The 13,911-nt window shown below is 33.9% G+C and overlaps 1 long non-coding RNA gene across 2 annotated transcripts; it reads right to left on the bottom strand.

Moving 5' to 3' along the window:
* Positions 1-11,423: 11,423 nt before the first annotated feature.
* Positions 11,424-13,671, bottom strand: LOC110721483. Of its 2 annotated transcripts, XR_002511429.1 has the most exons (3): positions 13,417-13,671; positions 12,601-12,798; positions 11,424-11,786 (listed from the first exon to the last, which is right to left on the bottom strand). It is a non-coding gene; the product is annotated as an uncharacterized LOC110721483 (long non-coding RNA). The 2 variants fall into 2 exon arrangements; XR_002511428.1 differs by lacking the exon at positions 13,417-13,671 and having other exon boundaries at positions 12,601-13,024.
* Positions 13,672-13,911: the final 240 nt, after the last annotated feature.

The raw sequence follows: 13,911 nt of genomic DNA, 5'->3' as shown, positions 1-13,911 counted from the left end.
ACCACTAAACCAATTTCCACTACCACCATACCAATTTCCACCTAATTATATCGGTGATCAACAAAACTATTGTTCTAGCCAAGGTAGCCAAGAAAGTACCCGAATTCCCTCCGGTTCTACCCCTTCTACTGCCACTCCCACTAGTCCCACTACTAACCATCACACACATCATGAATGGTTAACCGAAACTGAGATGCTACTTTTGAAAAACCGAAGGAGTGAGGTATGGCGTTATTTTGTCCTAAGTAAAGATGGTGAACAATGGGCAAAATGTAAAACATGTAATAGTGTATTCACGACAGTTACCAAAAACGGGACGGGACACTTATCTAGACACATGAAAGCTTGTGCAAAACCAGCTAGTGATCCAACCCAGCTCAAAATTTCCCAATTCCATCCATACGGCTTTACATACAACTATGAGAGGGATAGGGATGAACTAGGAAAAATGATAGTACACGTCGAACAACCTTTTTTTTTCTCGGAAAGTGACGCATTCAACACCTACATTAACAAAGCACTACAACCCCAACATAAAAGAATCTCTAGGAAAACCGTTTGTTCCGCCGCAATGAAAAATTTCCTAGAGTACAAAGTCCGGTTACAAGCCGAATTGAGTAACCTTAACTGTAGAGTATCTTTAACAGCCGATTCTTGGGATAGTGGTTATAAATATCACTATTTATGTGTGACTTGCCATTGGGTAGATGATCAATGGATGTTACAAAAAAGAATAGTACATTTCAAAATGCTGGAATACCCACACACCGGCATTAACATTGCTCACCATTTAATGCAAGCAATAGACGAATACAACCTTCGAGATAAAATGATGTCTATTACTTTTGATAATGCAACCTCTATGACATACACAGCTAATCTTATCAAACAAACTTAACCGATGTACTATTAGACGGTGAAGCTCTTCATACTAGATGTGTTTGCCATGTACTTAACTTATGTGTACAGGATGGAGTTCGGGCAATTGGCCCATACTACAGCAAAATCAGAGATGCTATTATGTCTATTAATAGCTCTAACATGAGATACCAAGAATGGAAGAGTTTTCTAAAACAACAAAAGATAAGGGTAATAAAAATTAGAACCGATTGCCCAACTAGGTGGAATTCCACCTATGACATGTTAACAAAGGCAATTGAGTACAAGGGCCCGTTTACATTATTTTACAACCAAAAATTTCCACAAAATGCTTAGTATGATGATGATTGGAATAACTGTGAAAGATATATGCAATTTTTACAGTTATTATATAACATGACGTATTGTTTTTCTACTGTTTACAATCCTTGTGCTCAAAACTTTCTTTCTAATGCATGCTTACTCGCCCAACTTTTCGCTGATCATCGCCATCAAAGTGATTATGATCAGTATCTTCCAGCAATGGAAAAAAAGTGGCGTAAATATTATAGTGAGATTCCTTTGATTTATATTTTTGCTTCCATATTAGATCCTAGGCAAAAGTATGAAAACACATTTATGTTAGTTGACATTTACTTTCAATGCATGTTTCTTGACGATGATGTAGAAAACTATAAGACTAATGTGAAGGATCAGTTTTTTGCTTTATATAGAGTCTATGAAGCTAAATATGGCACCGTTCCTCGCTCAGGGCCTTCCCAACCATCCAAAAACGTAAGTGAGAAGGCCAAACATTTATTTTCACAAGCTACTAACTTGATTTCAAGGTTTTCAGGTGATTCATCAATCAGGAGAACGCAAAGCGACGTCTCGGAGTTGCAGATGTACCTGAGTTACGACTTCACCAAAGGCATGGACGACGATGAGATAAACAGCCTCGACCTCCTTGCATGGTGGAAACAACAAAGCTCGAAGCATCCAACTTTGGCGGCAATGGCACGAGACATTCTTGCTATCCAAGTTTCCTCCGTCGCCTCCGAACGAGCTTTCAGCGCATCCGGAAGGGTTTTAGACGATAGAAGAACAAGTCTAAAACCTGAAACACTAGAAATGTGCGTGTGTTTCAAAGATTGGTTGGATGCGGAAAATCGCTCACAAGACCGTTCTTACGACCACAACGACAACGAAGAAGGAACCTCCGCTTCCGGTTCGGGTTCGGCTAGTTCCCAATCTATGCAACTAGCCGATGACCTTGAAGGCGAAGGCGAAGACGAAGACGAAGACGAAGACGAGCAAGAAGAAGGAGAAGAAGAATAGACAATTATTGTATATTGTACGATTTTAAAAATATCAATTTTATCATTTTCAAATTTTTGTTTAATACCATCATTGTATGATTTTTATCATTGTTATCATTGTACAATTTTCTCAACTCAAGTAATAATAATATAAAGTACGCATTATTCACATCCAAAGTCCAATTTGCCTTTTTTCCCCGTTTTGTTACAATTTGTAAATTCATATTAAAAAAAATAAAATTATACCAATTACTAATAAATCATAAACATTAAATTTTAAAGTAATAGTATAAAGTAAATATATAAATATAAATATTGAATATACAAATTATAAAACATAAATATTCAACTTATAATTATAAAATTCATAACTTAATAACTTATAACTTATAAGTTATAAACTTATAAGTTATAACCTTATAAAACTTATAATTATAATTTTATAACTTATATACATTATAAACTTATTAATTTATAATGTTGTCATAAAAAATAAAAAAAAAATAAAAAAAAAAAAAATATATTTGAAAACTGCACCAGCCCGCTGCCAGCCCGCAGGCCGGCACGTGGCCGGCACGGCACGAGGGCCGTGCCGTGCCGTGGGCTGGCCTGTTAAAATGGCCGGCACGGCACGACACGAAATCCTGGGCCCGCCGGCACGACGGGCACGGCACGAACCAGCCCGTGGCCCGCCAGGCACGGCCCGCGGCGGCCCGGCCCGGCACGGTGCCCAGGTTTAATATTTAGAATCATCCGGCATTACTGGCATAAGGCCATAATAATAGAGTTAAAAAAAAAATACACAACAAAGCTAAGGGCGACTTCCGGTCTTTAAAGTAGATTATGAAGCAGTTGATCAAATAATGTAAGCAGAAGCGATCCAAATTTCCAATCATGCTTTTTTCTATTTATTTGAAAAGGTTCTCTCTCTTTTTGAAACATATCCATCAATCGATAAATCGATTGTGTGTACCCTTTAAGATCAGCTTTGAAAATTGTTTGGGTAAATAATGTCACTCAATCGATGATTACTCATCCACCTTCGAGATCAATGCAATTTTCTGTTTGTTGGTTTTTATTTTTATTTTTAAAAGTCGTATGTTATACTTCCTCTGTTCTTTTTTATTACTTGACCAGTTTCTTTTATCACGCTTGTCAATGCAAAACTTTAACGATCAATAACTTAAATTCTTCATAAGTAAAAATTATAAAAGTTATATATTATAATAATATTTATTGAGACGAATCCAAAAAATCATACATGAATATATTTTTCCTTACATATTATTTACAAAAGACGGTCAAAGGAGGGGTGGTGAATAGTGTAAAAGTCAAAGCGGGTCAAGTAATAAAGAACGGAGGAAGTACTCCGTATTTTTTTTTCTTTTTCTCCATTATAGAAAATTTTACTCCGGAGTTGATTTTGAAACGGAGGGAGTACATATATTGCAACATTATTCAGGAGTTGATTTGCATATATCATAATTTGCGATAAAAAGATTTTGCCACTGCACAAGGCCATGAGTTGAGGTAAAGGTAAAATGCCTATAGTTTTTAGTTCCTTTTTTCCTAAACATTCCATTACAATTTGTTAAATGCAGACCTGAGCCACACTCATCAATAAGAGAAGGAGTTCATCACTTTGCAAAATTATTTAGAGGTTTCATCGGAAAGTCATATAGCAATAAAAGGATTAACATCTTAGCCTTATAAATATTTTTAACTCTCTTTTCTTTTATCAATATAGGACACTTATATGTGTTTTTTGAAAAGGCTACACCTCAACACAATTAGTCCATTATAATTCAAGTACGTTCTAATTAATTTGGTTTCAAAATATTACAACCCGTTTAAAGCATTAACCCAATTATGAAACTAACGAGTTTGACGCGATAAAGTCAAGACTGGGTAAACATCGAACCACTAATTCACGACTAAGGGTATGTTCTCATTGACTAAACTCAGCTGAAATGAACTAAACTGAAATGAATATTTTATAAGAGAAGGAAATTAGGAGCTGAACTGAACTGAGCTGAGCTGAACTGACTGAGCTGAACTGAACTGAATTTCAACGTATGAGAACAAGCCCTAATTACAACAACAAATATTTTAAGTACTTTTCTTGTTTAGATAAAAGAAGGTGCTTTCATTTCATTCTATGATGCAAAATTGCAAAGTGTTGATGTGCTTTCTCTTTCTCTTTTCCTTTTTATCTTTCACTTTAATCGAGCCAATCGAGCATTGTGTGTGCCAAAAATTGAAGGCATGATCTTCTCCCTTCTTCATATTTTAATTTGATAGATTTGATCTCTTTTATAAAAAGTTTTAATAATGTACATTCCTTTTCCCTTTACAGAAATTTTAAAGTGCCTTTGTTATGGTCTTATTAATTTGTTGTTATTCATGTAAAGACTTGAAATTTAAGTTGTTCCACATTAAAATAAATAAATAAAAGATAATTATTTGTATACACAAAACATCATAAATTGAAGTTAAGTTCAGACGAGAAAAAATAAGTTAAAAATCTCTAAAAAAAAACAGGGCATAAGATAAGTTTATAATGAAAATGTTGTTACAAACACCTCAATCTATAAAATTAATTATGATGATAAGCTTACGACCAATAATCATCAAGTGCACTTTAAAATTCAAGACCTTCTTTTAAAAGTAAATTTGCAGGGGTGGTAGAATGTAGTTTTCGGTTCGATTTTTTCCTTTGATTAGGATACAAGAAACTTCGTTGTTGTTTTTAGCATTAAGTAGCCTATTGGTGGGAGAGAGATTTCAACAGAACTGGTCTTTTGACCCGTTTGATGTAGAGGTTGTTCCTTAGGTTATTTTTATATGTTTATTAATGTGAATACTTTGAGCTAGATTCGAATATTCTAACACATAAAGGTTATACAATTATCATAATATTATCTCAACCAACTTTATTAATGTTTAAATTTTACACAATTAACATTATATATTCCTTTCATTTATTATGTAAATTTATATAATTTATTTATTTTTCACAAGTTTGAAAATAAATACATATGAGGTATAAAAAAAAGTACACTCAATGCAATGTCCAAGCCACACACTACCTATACAAATGGCTGGACATAATTATTAAATTAAAGACGTACAAATTAAACTAGTGAGAACTTTAAGATGAGAGAAACATTTAGGTTTTAAAATATATAATTTAAACACGCATCAACGTGATTAATGGTCTTTTCAATCCCAACTTGTTGATGTTTGTTATCGATCTGGATTTCAGCTAGAAAGGAGGTTGACATTGGGTTGTTTGGAGGGAACGACGGGGCCCTTAGGCCTGCAGATGTGTTACTTTATTCCTGAGATCGTGGTCGTGATGTCTGTGTTGATTTGACAGGGTCTTCTTTTTTGACACACTCGGGGCTATCTGGTTTTGAGCCTAGACGGGCTGTGGTTGATGCATGCAGCTCATCGAAAGCGAGTCAAGTATAAATCTAGTTGTCGAGCAATTGGATATGGGTTCCTTCCTTCTCCTTTTCTTCACTTGAGGAGTTAGACAAGGAGGCTGTCGCGTTGCTGAAGCGAGTTCAAAAGTTCTCGATGACTCAGGACATCGGGGCTCGTGCTGTTGCTCATACTTTTACTAGGATAGGCTTTTCTATAGCCAGAGGAATGGGGGCCCATATTCTATCTCGGTTTTCCACTAATTTTTTATAGATAGTATGACTTTATCAGTTTTTGAGATATAATAATAATAATACTAATAATAATAATAATAATAATAATAATAATAATAATAAGCGCATTGGTTATTTGTATATTTATAGTCTTAAAATAGTTTGGATACTTTTCTATTTCATGCTACGTATATCTCAAATTTAATTGACCACATTCTTAATTAGCATACTTTTCTATTTCATAATTCATACTACTATGGGCTTGTTTTGATTTACTGAAAACAACTAAATCGAGCTGAAGTGAATTGTTGATGAGAGAGAAAAATTAGGAACTGAACTGATTGAAGCTAAACTGAATTGAAATGAATTGAAATTAAGCTGAACAAAACAGACCCGTACAGCTCAAACGTGGGCTATAAAATATAAAAATTGTTCATGCTAATACGATGGTAGGTTTATGATGATTCAGCAAAATATATATGTTAAACTATGTAAGCCTGTCACGAGAGTATTCCATTGATCGTATATAATTACATACTCCGTATTTAGAAAGGTTATATTAATATGACAATCCAAAATGTGTTGTTTATTCAGTTCATGTTTTTTAAATGCATCACTTTGACTTTTGTATAATTTACTATACATTTTCATATAATAATTTTGTTACAAGTTTGACTTTTCAAAATTAGTTATATATACTATTCCCTCCGTTTTAAAATACTTGCTCCACTTTCCTTTCACTACTAGAAAACAGTCAAATAGCGACGGACACATTATTCCGTCGGAAAAGCACATATATTCTGACGGATTTTCATTCCGTCGGATATTTCCGACGAATTTAACAATTCCGTTGAAAATCCGTTGGAAATTTCCGACGAATTTAAAATCCGTCGGAATATAGGTGCTTTAGGACAGAAAATTCCGTCGGAAAATGTCATTTCCGACGGATTTATAGTCCGTCGGAATTTCCCGTCGAATATATATATATATATATTTTGAATCACACACTCCGACAAAGCCCTACACAATGTTCCGCCTCCTCTCCCTCATTCTGTCTTTCCCCTTCTCTCTCCTTGCGTTCTCCTTCTTCTCCTCCCTCTTCTCTCTCCTCTTCTCTCTCCTCTTCTCCCTTTTCTTGCTGCCTTTCCTCTTCCATCTCTCTCCTTGCGTTCTCCCCCCTCTTCTCCCTTCTTCTCTTTCTGTCCTCTACTTTCCCCTATCTCTCACCAACACCGGCAACACTAACCACCACAAACACCGACATCAACACCAACACCATCATCGGCATCAACAACAATTTTCGTCTGTTTTCGCCCTTTCTCACTCTTTTCACGTTAAAAACAAAGGTTTTTAGGTCAAATTCGACCATAAAAACTCTAGATCTAGAGTTTTCATGGTCGAATTTGACCTAAAAAATCCAATTTCGAGGTTATGTGAGGTCGTATTAAGGTATGTATCCTTTTTTTTTTTTTTCAATTTCGATTTTATTTTGTTGTTTTATTGGATTTTTTTTTTTACAATTTATGGTGGTGGAAGGGTTTTGTTGGTAATGGTTAAGGATTTTAATTGTTTCTTTAATTTTATTGATAATTTTTGGTGGTGACGGTGGTTATTGGTGGCCACAGTGGTGATTTTAGGTGGTTGGTGGGAGTGTTTTGCTTAGGTTGGGGGGTTCGGGCGAATCGGGCTTGGGTTAGGGTTGTAGATCTAGGTTTGGTTTGGGTGGGTTTGGTTTAGGTGGTCTGGTGTTGTGCGATGGTGGTTGGTGGTGGGGGTAGTGGGTGGTGGTGCGGGTTAGGTGGGCTGGTGCTGTGCGGTGGTGGCTAGTGGTAGGGGTAGTGGGTGGTGGTACGGGTTAGGTTGGCTTGTGTGGGGTTGGTGATGTGCGGTGGTGGCTGGTGGTGGGGGTGGCTTTTTTTTTGTTTTTTTAAGCATTTTTCCGACGGATTTTCCATCGGAGGTTTCCGGCGGAATACAGTCCGTCGGAAATTTCCGACAGACTATCCCAGGCCCGAAAATCCCTTTAGACGGACTGATTTCCGTCGGAAAATCCGTCGGAAAAGTGGTTTCGACGGAATTTTCGTCGGAAAAGTGCGTTTTTTCCGACAAAATGTATTGCGACAACCAGTTCCGACGGAATTTCCGTCGGAAACTGGTTTCCGACGGAATTTCCGTCGGAAACTGGTTTTTCCGACGGAAAATTTCCGTCGTTATTTCAATGTTTTCTAGTAGTGTTTTTCGGCCGTTTTTAAATACTTGCTCTTACAATGTTAAATTAATTTCTCTCACCTAGTGGACCCATGATAACACGATATTATACACGATTTATATGTGATATTTGGTCATGTTTTATTGTGTTTTCTTCATTCTCCTAATCTTTTTGAGCTATTATTCTTTCTATTTCGATACTACTCTTCTCGGTTTGTTTGTTTTTGTTTTTATAGGAATATGGCTCGATTTGCATGGAATTCATTTTGGTCGCGAGATATTTCTTTATATGGAGCGTTTCTAGCACCAATGGAGCATTTTGGCAGCCTACTCCACAGCTTGGTTGTGGCGTGCAACCTTATGGCCACAACCTGGTTGTGGGCGTCCATTATTGGAGCAAAGGAGAGGCGAAGACAACCCGCTTCACAGCCTGGTTGTGGTGGTTTTCTTCGTGCCACAACCTACCTGTGGCAGCTCGTTTCGATGGCGTTTGAGAGTCCTATTTAGATAAAAATATCTAATTTTATGCTAGGATATAAATAGGTTTTAGATAATATTTTATTTATCACTTTTTCAGATATTATTTTTAGACTTCTTTTTGGGGTATTACGTTCTTCCATATTATTTTCTAGGGTTTTGCTTTCAAGATTCAAGATTTCATAATTAATTCCAAGTATTGATTTCTTCTCTCAATTCTCTTATTTTATTATTGTTAATTATGTTTTCTTTATTGATTATAGTTCTTGATTTCATTAATATGTGTGAGTAGTTTCCCTATTCCAAGATCTAGCGGAACCCGAATATGATTAATGCTTGATTTAATTCTTTAAATTCTCTAATGATAATTGCAATTGATATGCTTAATTGATTGTGCTCATGCCAATACTATATTAGTGATAATTGGTATTGTTATTAATCCATTGTTTTAATCGCAACGGGAGTTGGGTTTTGACGGGTTTGAATAAATCAATTAAGGGTTTGAAGTTCATCACGGGAATAGTTGAATGGATGATTAGGAAGTTAGAGTAATGTGCTCAAAGTCTTTAATTTACATGATTCCACGGAAGTAGGCTTGATTGTGATTAGGGAAGCCATTGATAACTCGGGAGAGACCTTTGGTAATATTCAGGGATTACTTTTCCTCTTTAATCAATTGAATTATATGTTAGGGGTAGAACTATTATTGCATTAATTGTATTCGTGGTAATGCTTGATTTTGGATGTTTTTATTATTTGATTATCATTTTTTTAGTTTAATCGTCGCTCTTGATATTTAGTTATTAATTCTCGATTATTTGATTTGGTTACTTGCTTAGTATTTACTTGAGTCTATTTAATTAGTTGAACCATAGTCTCTCGGGATCCGACCCTTGCTTGCCCGTCTACATAGTAGTGGTCTAGTTAGGTTTATTTTTGTTAGGTACGCGACACGCCTATCAACCCATCATGATCATATTTTATTATTTTTATATTCTCACTCCTCCAATTCTCTCCACTACTTTTGCTTTTTACAAATTTTTATTCTTCCACGTACCCCACTACCTTCATATTACTATATATCTAATTTCTCCTAAAACTCCGTGCTCGGAGAAATGGAACACGTATTTAAAAACGGAGGGAGTAAAAGTCAAAGTTGCATCTCACCAAGTGTGTGGATCTAAAAAAAGCATTAAAAAAAAAAGAGGGTGTTATGAAATATTGTGTGAATATCCATTATCCCCCTTTATCATTTCAAAATGTTCTAAAACTAGGGTTTATTGTTATCTAAGCAAACCCTAGTTATATATATATATATATATATATATATATATATATATATATATATATATATATATATATATATATATATTATATATATATATATATATATATATATATATATATATATATATATATATATATATATATATATATATATATATATATATATATAGAGGAAGGCTCATGTAAGAATCCTCCTCTATATAAGAACTCAATCTTATATAAGAACCAATCTCAACCATTTATTAGTTTTGATCCAACCATCTAAAACCATCCTTTAGTAATGGCATTTCTGTAATTCTTTTTTTATGTTTTAAATTTTTTTGCCTACTCTTATGTTCTAAATCTAGTCTACCTATTTTCTAATTTTTTTTTCTATGTTCCAAATTTAGTCTACTTATATACTAAAGTTTTTTTTTTTTTTTTTTTTTTTTTTTTTTTTTTTTTTTTTTTTTTTTTTCTTCCTATGTTCTAAATTTTTCCAACCTATGTTCTAAAGTTTTTTTTCTTCTTCTTATGTTCTAAATATTCTTTTACCTATGTTCTAAATTCTTTTGCCTATGATCTAAATTCAGTCTACTTATGTTCTAAAGTTTTTTTTTCCTAAGTTCTAAATTTTTACTACCTATGTTCTAAAGTTTCTTTTTTTTTTTCTTTTTTTTTGTTTACGTTCTAAATATTCTTTTACCTATATTCTAAATATTCTTTTATCTATGTTCAAATTTTTTTTTTCTATGTTCTAAATTTAGTCTACTTATGTTCTAAAGTTTTTTTTTTCCTGTGTTCTAAATTTTTTCAACCTATGTTCTAATTTTTTCCTATATTCTAAATTTTTTCTACCTATGTTCTAACGGTTTTTATTTCCTATGTTTAAAATATTCTTTCCTATATTCTAAATTTTTTTTTGGCGAATTAACTTTTTGATTGCATTTTTGGGAGGGTTTGCGGAGGCCGAGGCAAATTTTCCTAAGCATGTTTAATGAAAGATAAGGGTATAAAATTAAGTATTAATCAAGGAATAAAAAAAAAAAAACAAATTCAACCCGATTAATCAACCACTACCAACCCAGCCACGACCACCAAACCACCAAACCACCAACCCCAGAAACCCAACGACCCCCAACCCACCAATTCCACCAGCCACGACCACCAGAAACCCACCAACCCCAGAAACCCAACTACCCCCAACCCACCGATTCCACCGGCCACGACCACCAGAAACCCACTAACCCCAGAAACCCAACGACCCCCAAACCCACCGACACCGAAACCACCAACCCAACACATCAGAACCACCAAAACCAAAACACCAACCCCGAAACCCACCGATTTGAAACCCATCAGTTTTGTAATTAGGGTGTTTAAAAAAAAAAGTAAGGGTAAAATGGTAATTTTATCACTAAAAAGTTACTAAAAAAGGAAAGAAATGGGAAAGTTGCAAGTAATGTGGACCAGCCCAAAAAGGAAATAGTTGCAACTAAAGTAGACCGGAGGTAGTATAATGTATTTATATATATATATCAAAAAAAACTTGGTGAGAGCGACAACTAATTGAAGCTTAGAGTAGAAATATCTTTGTGTCGTTTTTGGAGGAGTTGGTGTCTTTAGTGTGACCTCATTCCTTTCCTCTTCCTTCTTCATTGTACGAAAGAAAAACTTAAGCTTATTCCAAATCAGAAATACTTTAGAACATTATAAAAATAATGTTTCAAATCAGGTTAATGTTTCAAATGATATTAATATTCCAAATGATACCCATGTTCAAAATAGTCATCTCCATATTTGTACAAAAAATGTACTATATATTGTTTTAAATATATGTCTAAAGATATAAACTTAAGATTTACACAATCATATATCAATTTTTGTTCAGCTTTGACCACTTTCTAGCCATCTTCATCACTCTTTTCCGTTCTTCATTTACTTCTGATGTTATAATCTTCCCACAATACTCCACTCATAACCTTTTCATTTGCTCAAACTGCAAACAAAAAAAATACAAACACGTTAAAATTAAAATACACATGTAATTCAGAATATAATAAAAAATACTTTAGAACATTCCCATGTAATTTAGAACATAATCAGATTAACTTTAGAACATAGACATCTAACTTACAACATAATCAGAATTACTTTAGAACATAATCAAGTAATTTAGAACATAATCAGATTAACTTTAGAACATAGACATTAAACTTAGAACATAATCATAATTACTTTAGAACATAATCAGATTTATTTTAGAACATAATCTATCTAACTTAGAACATAATCAGAATTACTTTAGAACATTATCAAGTAATTTAGAACATAATCAGATTAACTTTAGAACATAGACATTAAACTTAGAACATAATCATAATTACTTTAGAACATAATCAGATTAACTTTAGAACATAGACATCTAACTTATAACATAATCAGAATTGCTTTAGAACATAATCAAGTAATTTAGAACATAATCAGATTAACTTTAGAACATAGACATTAAACTTAGAACATAATCATAATTACTTTAGAACATAATCAGATTAACTTTAGACCATAAACATCTAACTCATAACATAATCAGAATTACTTTAGAACATAATCAAGTAATTTAGAACATAATCAGATTAACTTTAGAACATAGACATTAAACTTAGAACATAATCATAATTACTTTAGAACATAATCAGATTTACTTTAGAACATAGACATTTAACTTAGAACATAATCAGAATTACTTTAGAACATAATCAGAATATGGAGATGTAATTAGAACCTAATCAATCATATGTCTTGACACGTACATTACCCTTCTCTAGCCCCGAATTTCATTGTTTTTGACATTGTCCTTCATAGGTTTCCATGTGCTTCAACAAAAATACTCCACAATCATGTTTGTTTGCATTGCTCTTCCATTTCATCTCAATGTTTCTTGTTTCGAAAGTGGACAAAACGACACTCTTGTTATCAATTTCTTCATAAAATTCACCAAATGCCTTCAACTACAAAATATATATAAATTAACCTTGAAGAAGATAGGAGGGGCAGTAGGCAGAGTAGAAGAGGCTGTAGTAATAGCCATAGCAGCAACAGATCTATTGTTCGAATACACATACTAAAAAAAAAATTCAAAAATTGACATTAATTTGCAAAAATCGAACTAATTCGAACAAAAAAAAAAAATTGACAGATCAAATTTTTCGAACATAAATATTTCACAAAAATCAAACAAAAATAATTCACAAAAGTCGAACAAAATAATGAACAAAAATCGAACGAAATAATGAACAAAAATTGATCGAAATAATGAACAAAAATCGAACAAAAATCATTCGCAAAAATCAAACAAAATAATTCGCAAAAATCGAACAAAATAATTCGCAAAGATTCGAACCCTAAATTTGCTAAACTCGAACTCAAAATAATCAAACTCCATACGAAAAATCCAACTCAAAAATCGCACAAAATAATACGCAAAAATCGACTCCTAAAAATCGCAAAAATAGAACCCTAAATCCGAACCCTAAAAATTGCAAAAATCACCAATTAAAACTGCAAATTCACTTGAACATCATGCTAATTTCATGAAAATTTGAACAAAATTGAAAAGAAAAACATACCTGAAGCGAAAATCCTTCAAATTGCAACTTCTATCAGATTTTTGGGGGTTTTAGGAGAGAGAAAATGAGAGAATCGGGAAGAAGGGAAAGAAAGTTAGAGGAGAGAGAAAAGGTTGGGAGGTGGGTAAGGGGGTTGAAAAAGTTGGACACGTGTTTTAATCTTAACCGTCTAAAACAACTTGATCCTACGGTTGAGATGGATTCTTATATATCTAGGGTTCTTATATATCTAGGGGTTCTTACCGGATCCCTCCCCTATATATATATATATATATATCCCACCTGATTAGGGGATTTTTATCCACCAATCACCGTCTGACAAGTGGACCAACCAGGTTCCGCCACGTGTTCTTCACGAAGGCCAACAGGAACCTGCCACGTGTCAATCACAGATACGTCCTCCACGGACCACTAAAGACACGCCACGTGTCCGCCCATACCAAATGGGAAAACCGGCCATCAAGGCCCAATTCAGTCTAGAGGCCCGGTCAGCCC

Source organism: Chenopodium quinoa, unplaced genomic scaffold (genome assembly GCF_001683475.1).
Source record: "Chenopodium quinoa cultivar QQ74 unplaced genomic scaffold, ASM168347v1, whole genome shotgun sequence".
Taxonomy (NCBI): Eukaryota; Viridiplantae; Streptophyta; class Magnoliopsida; order Caryophyllales; family Amaranthaceae; genus Chenopodium; species Chenopodium quinoa.
This window is presented reverse-complemented; position numbering and strand designations above follow the sequence as displayed.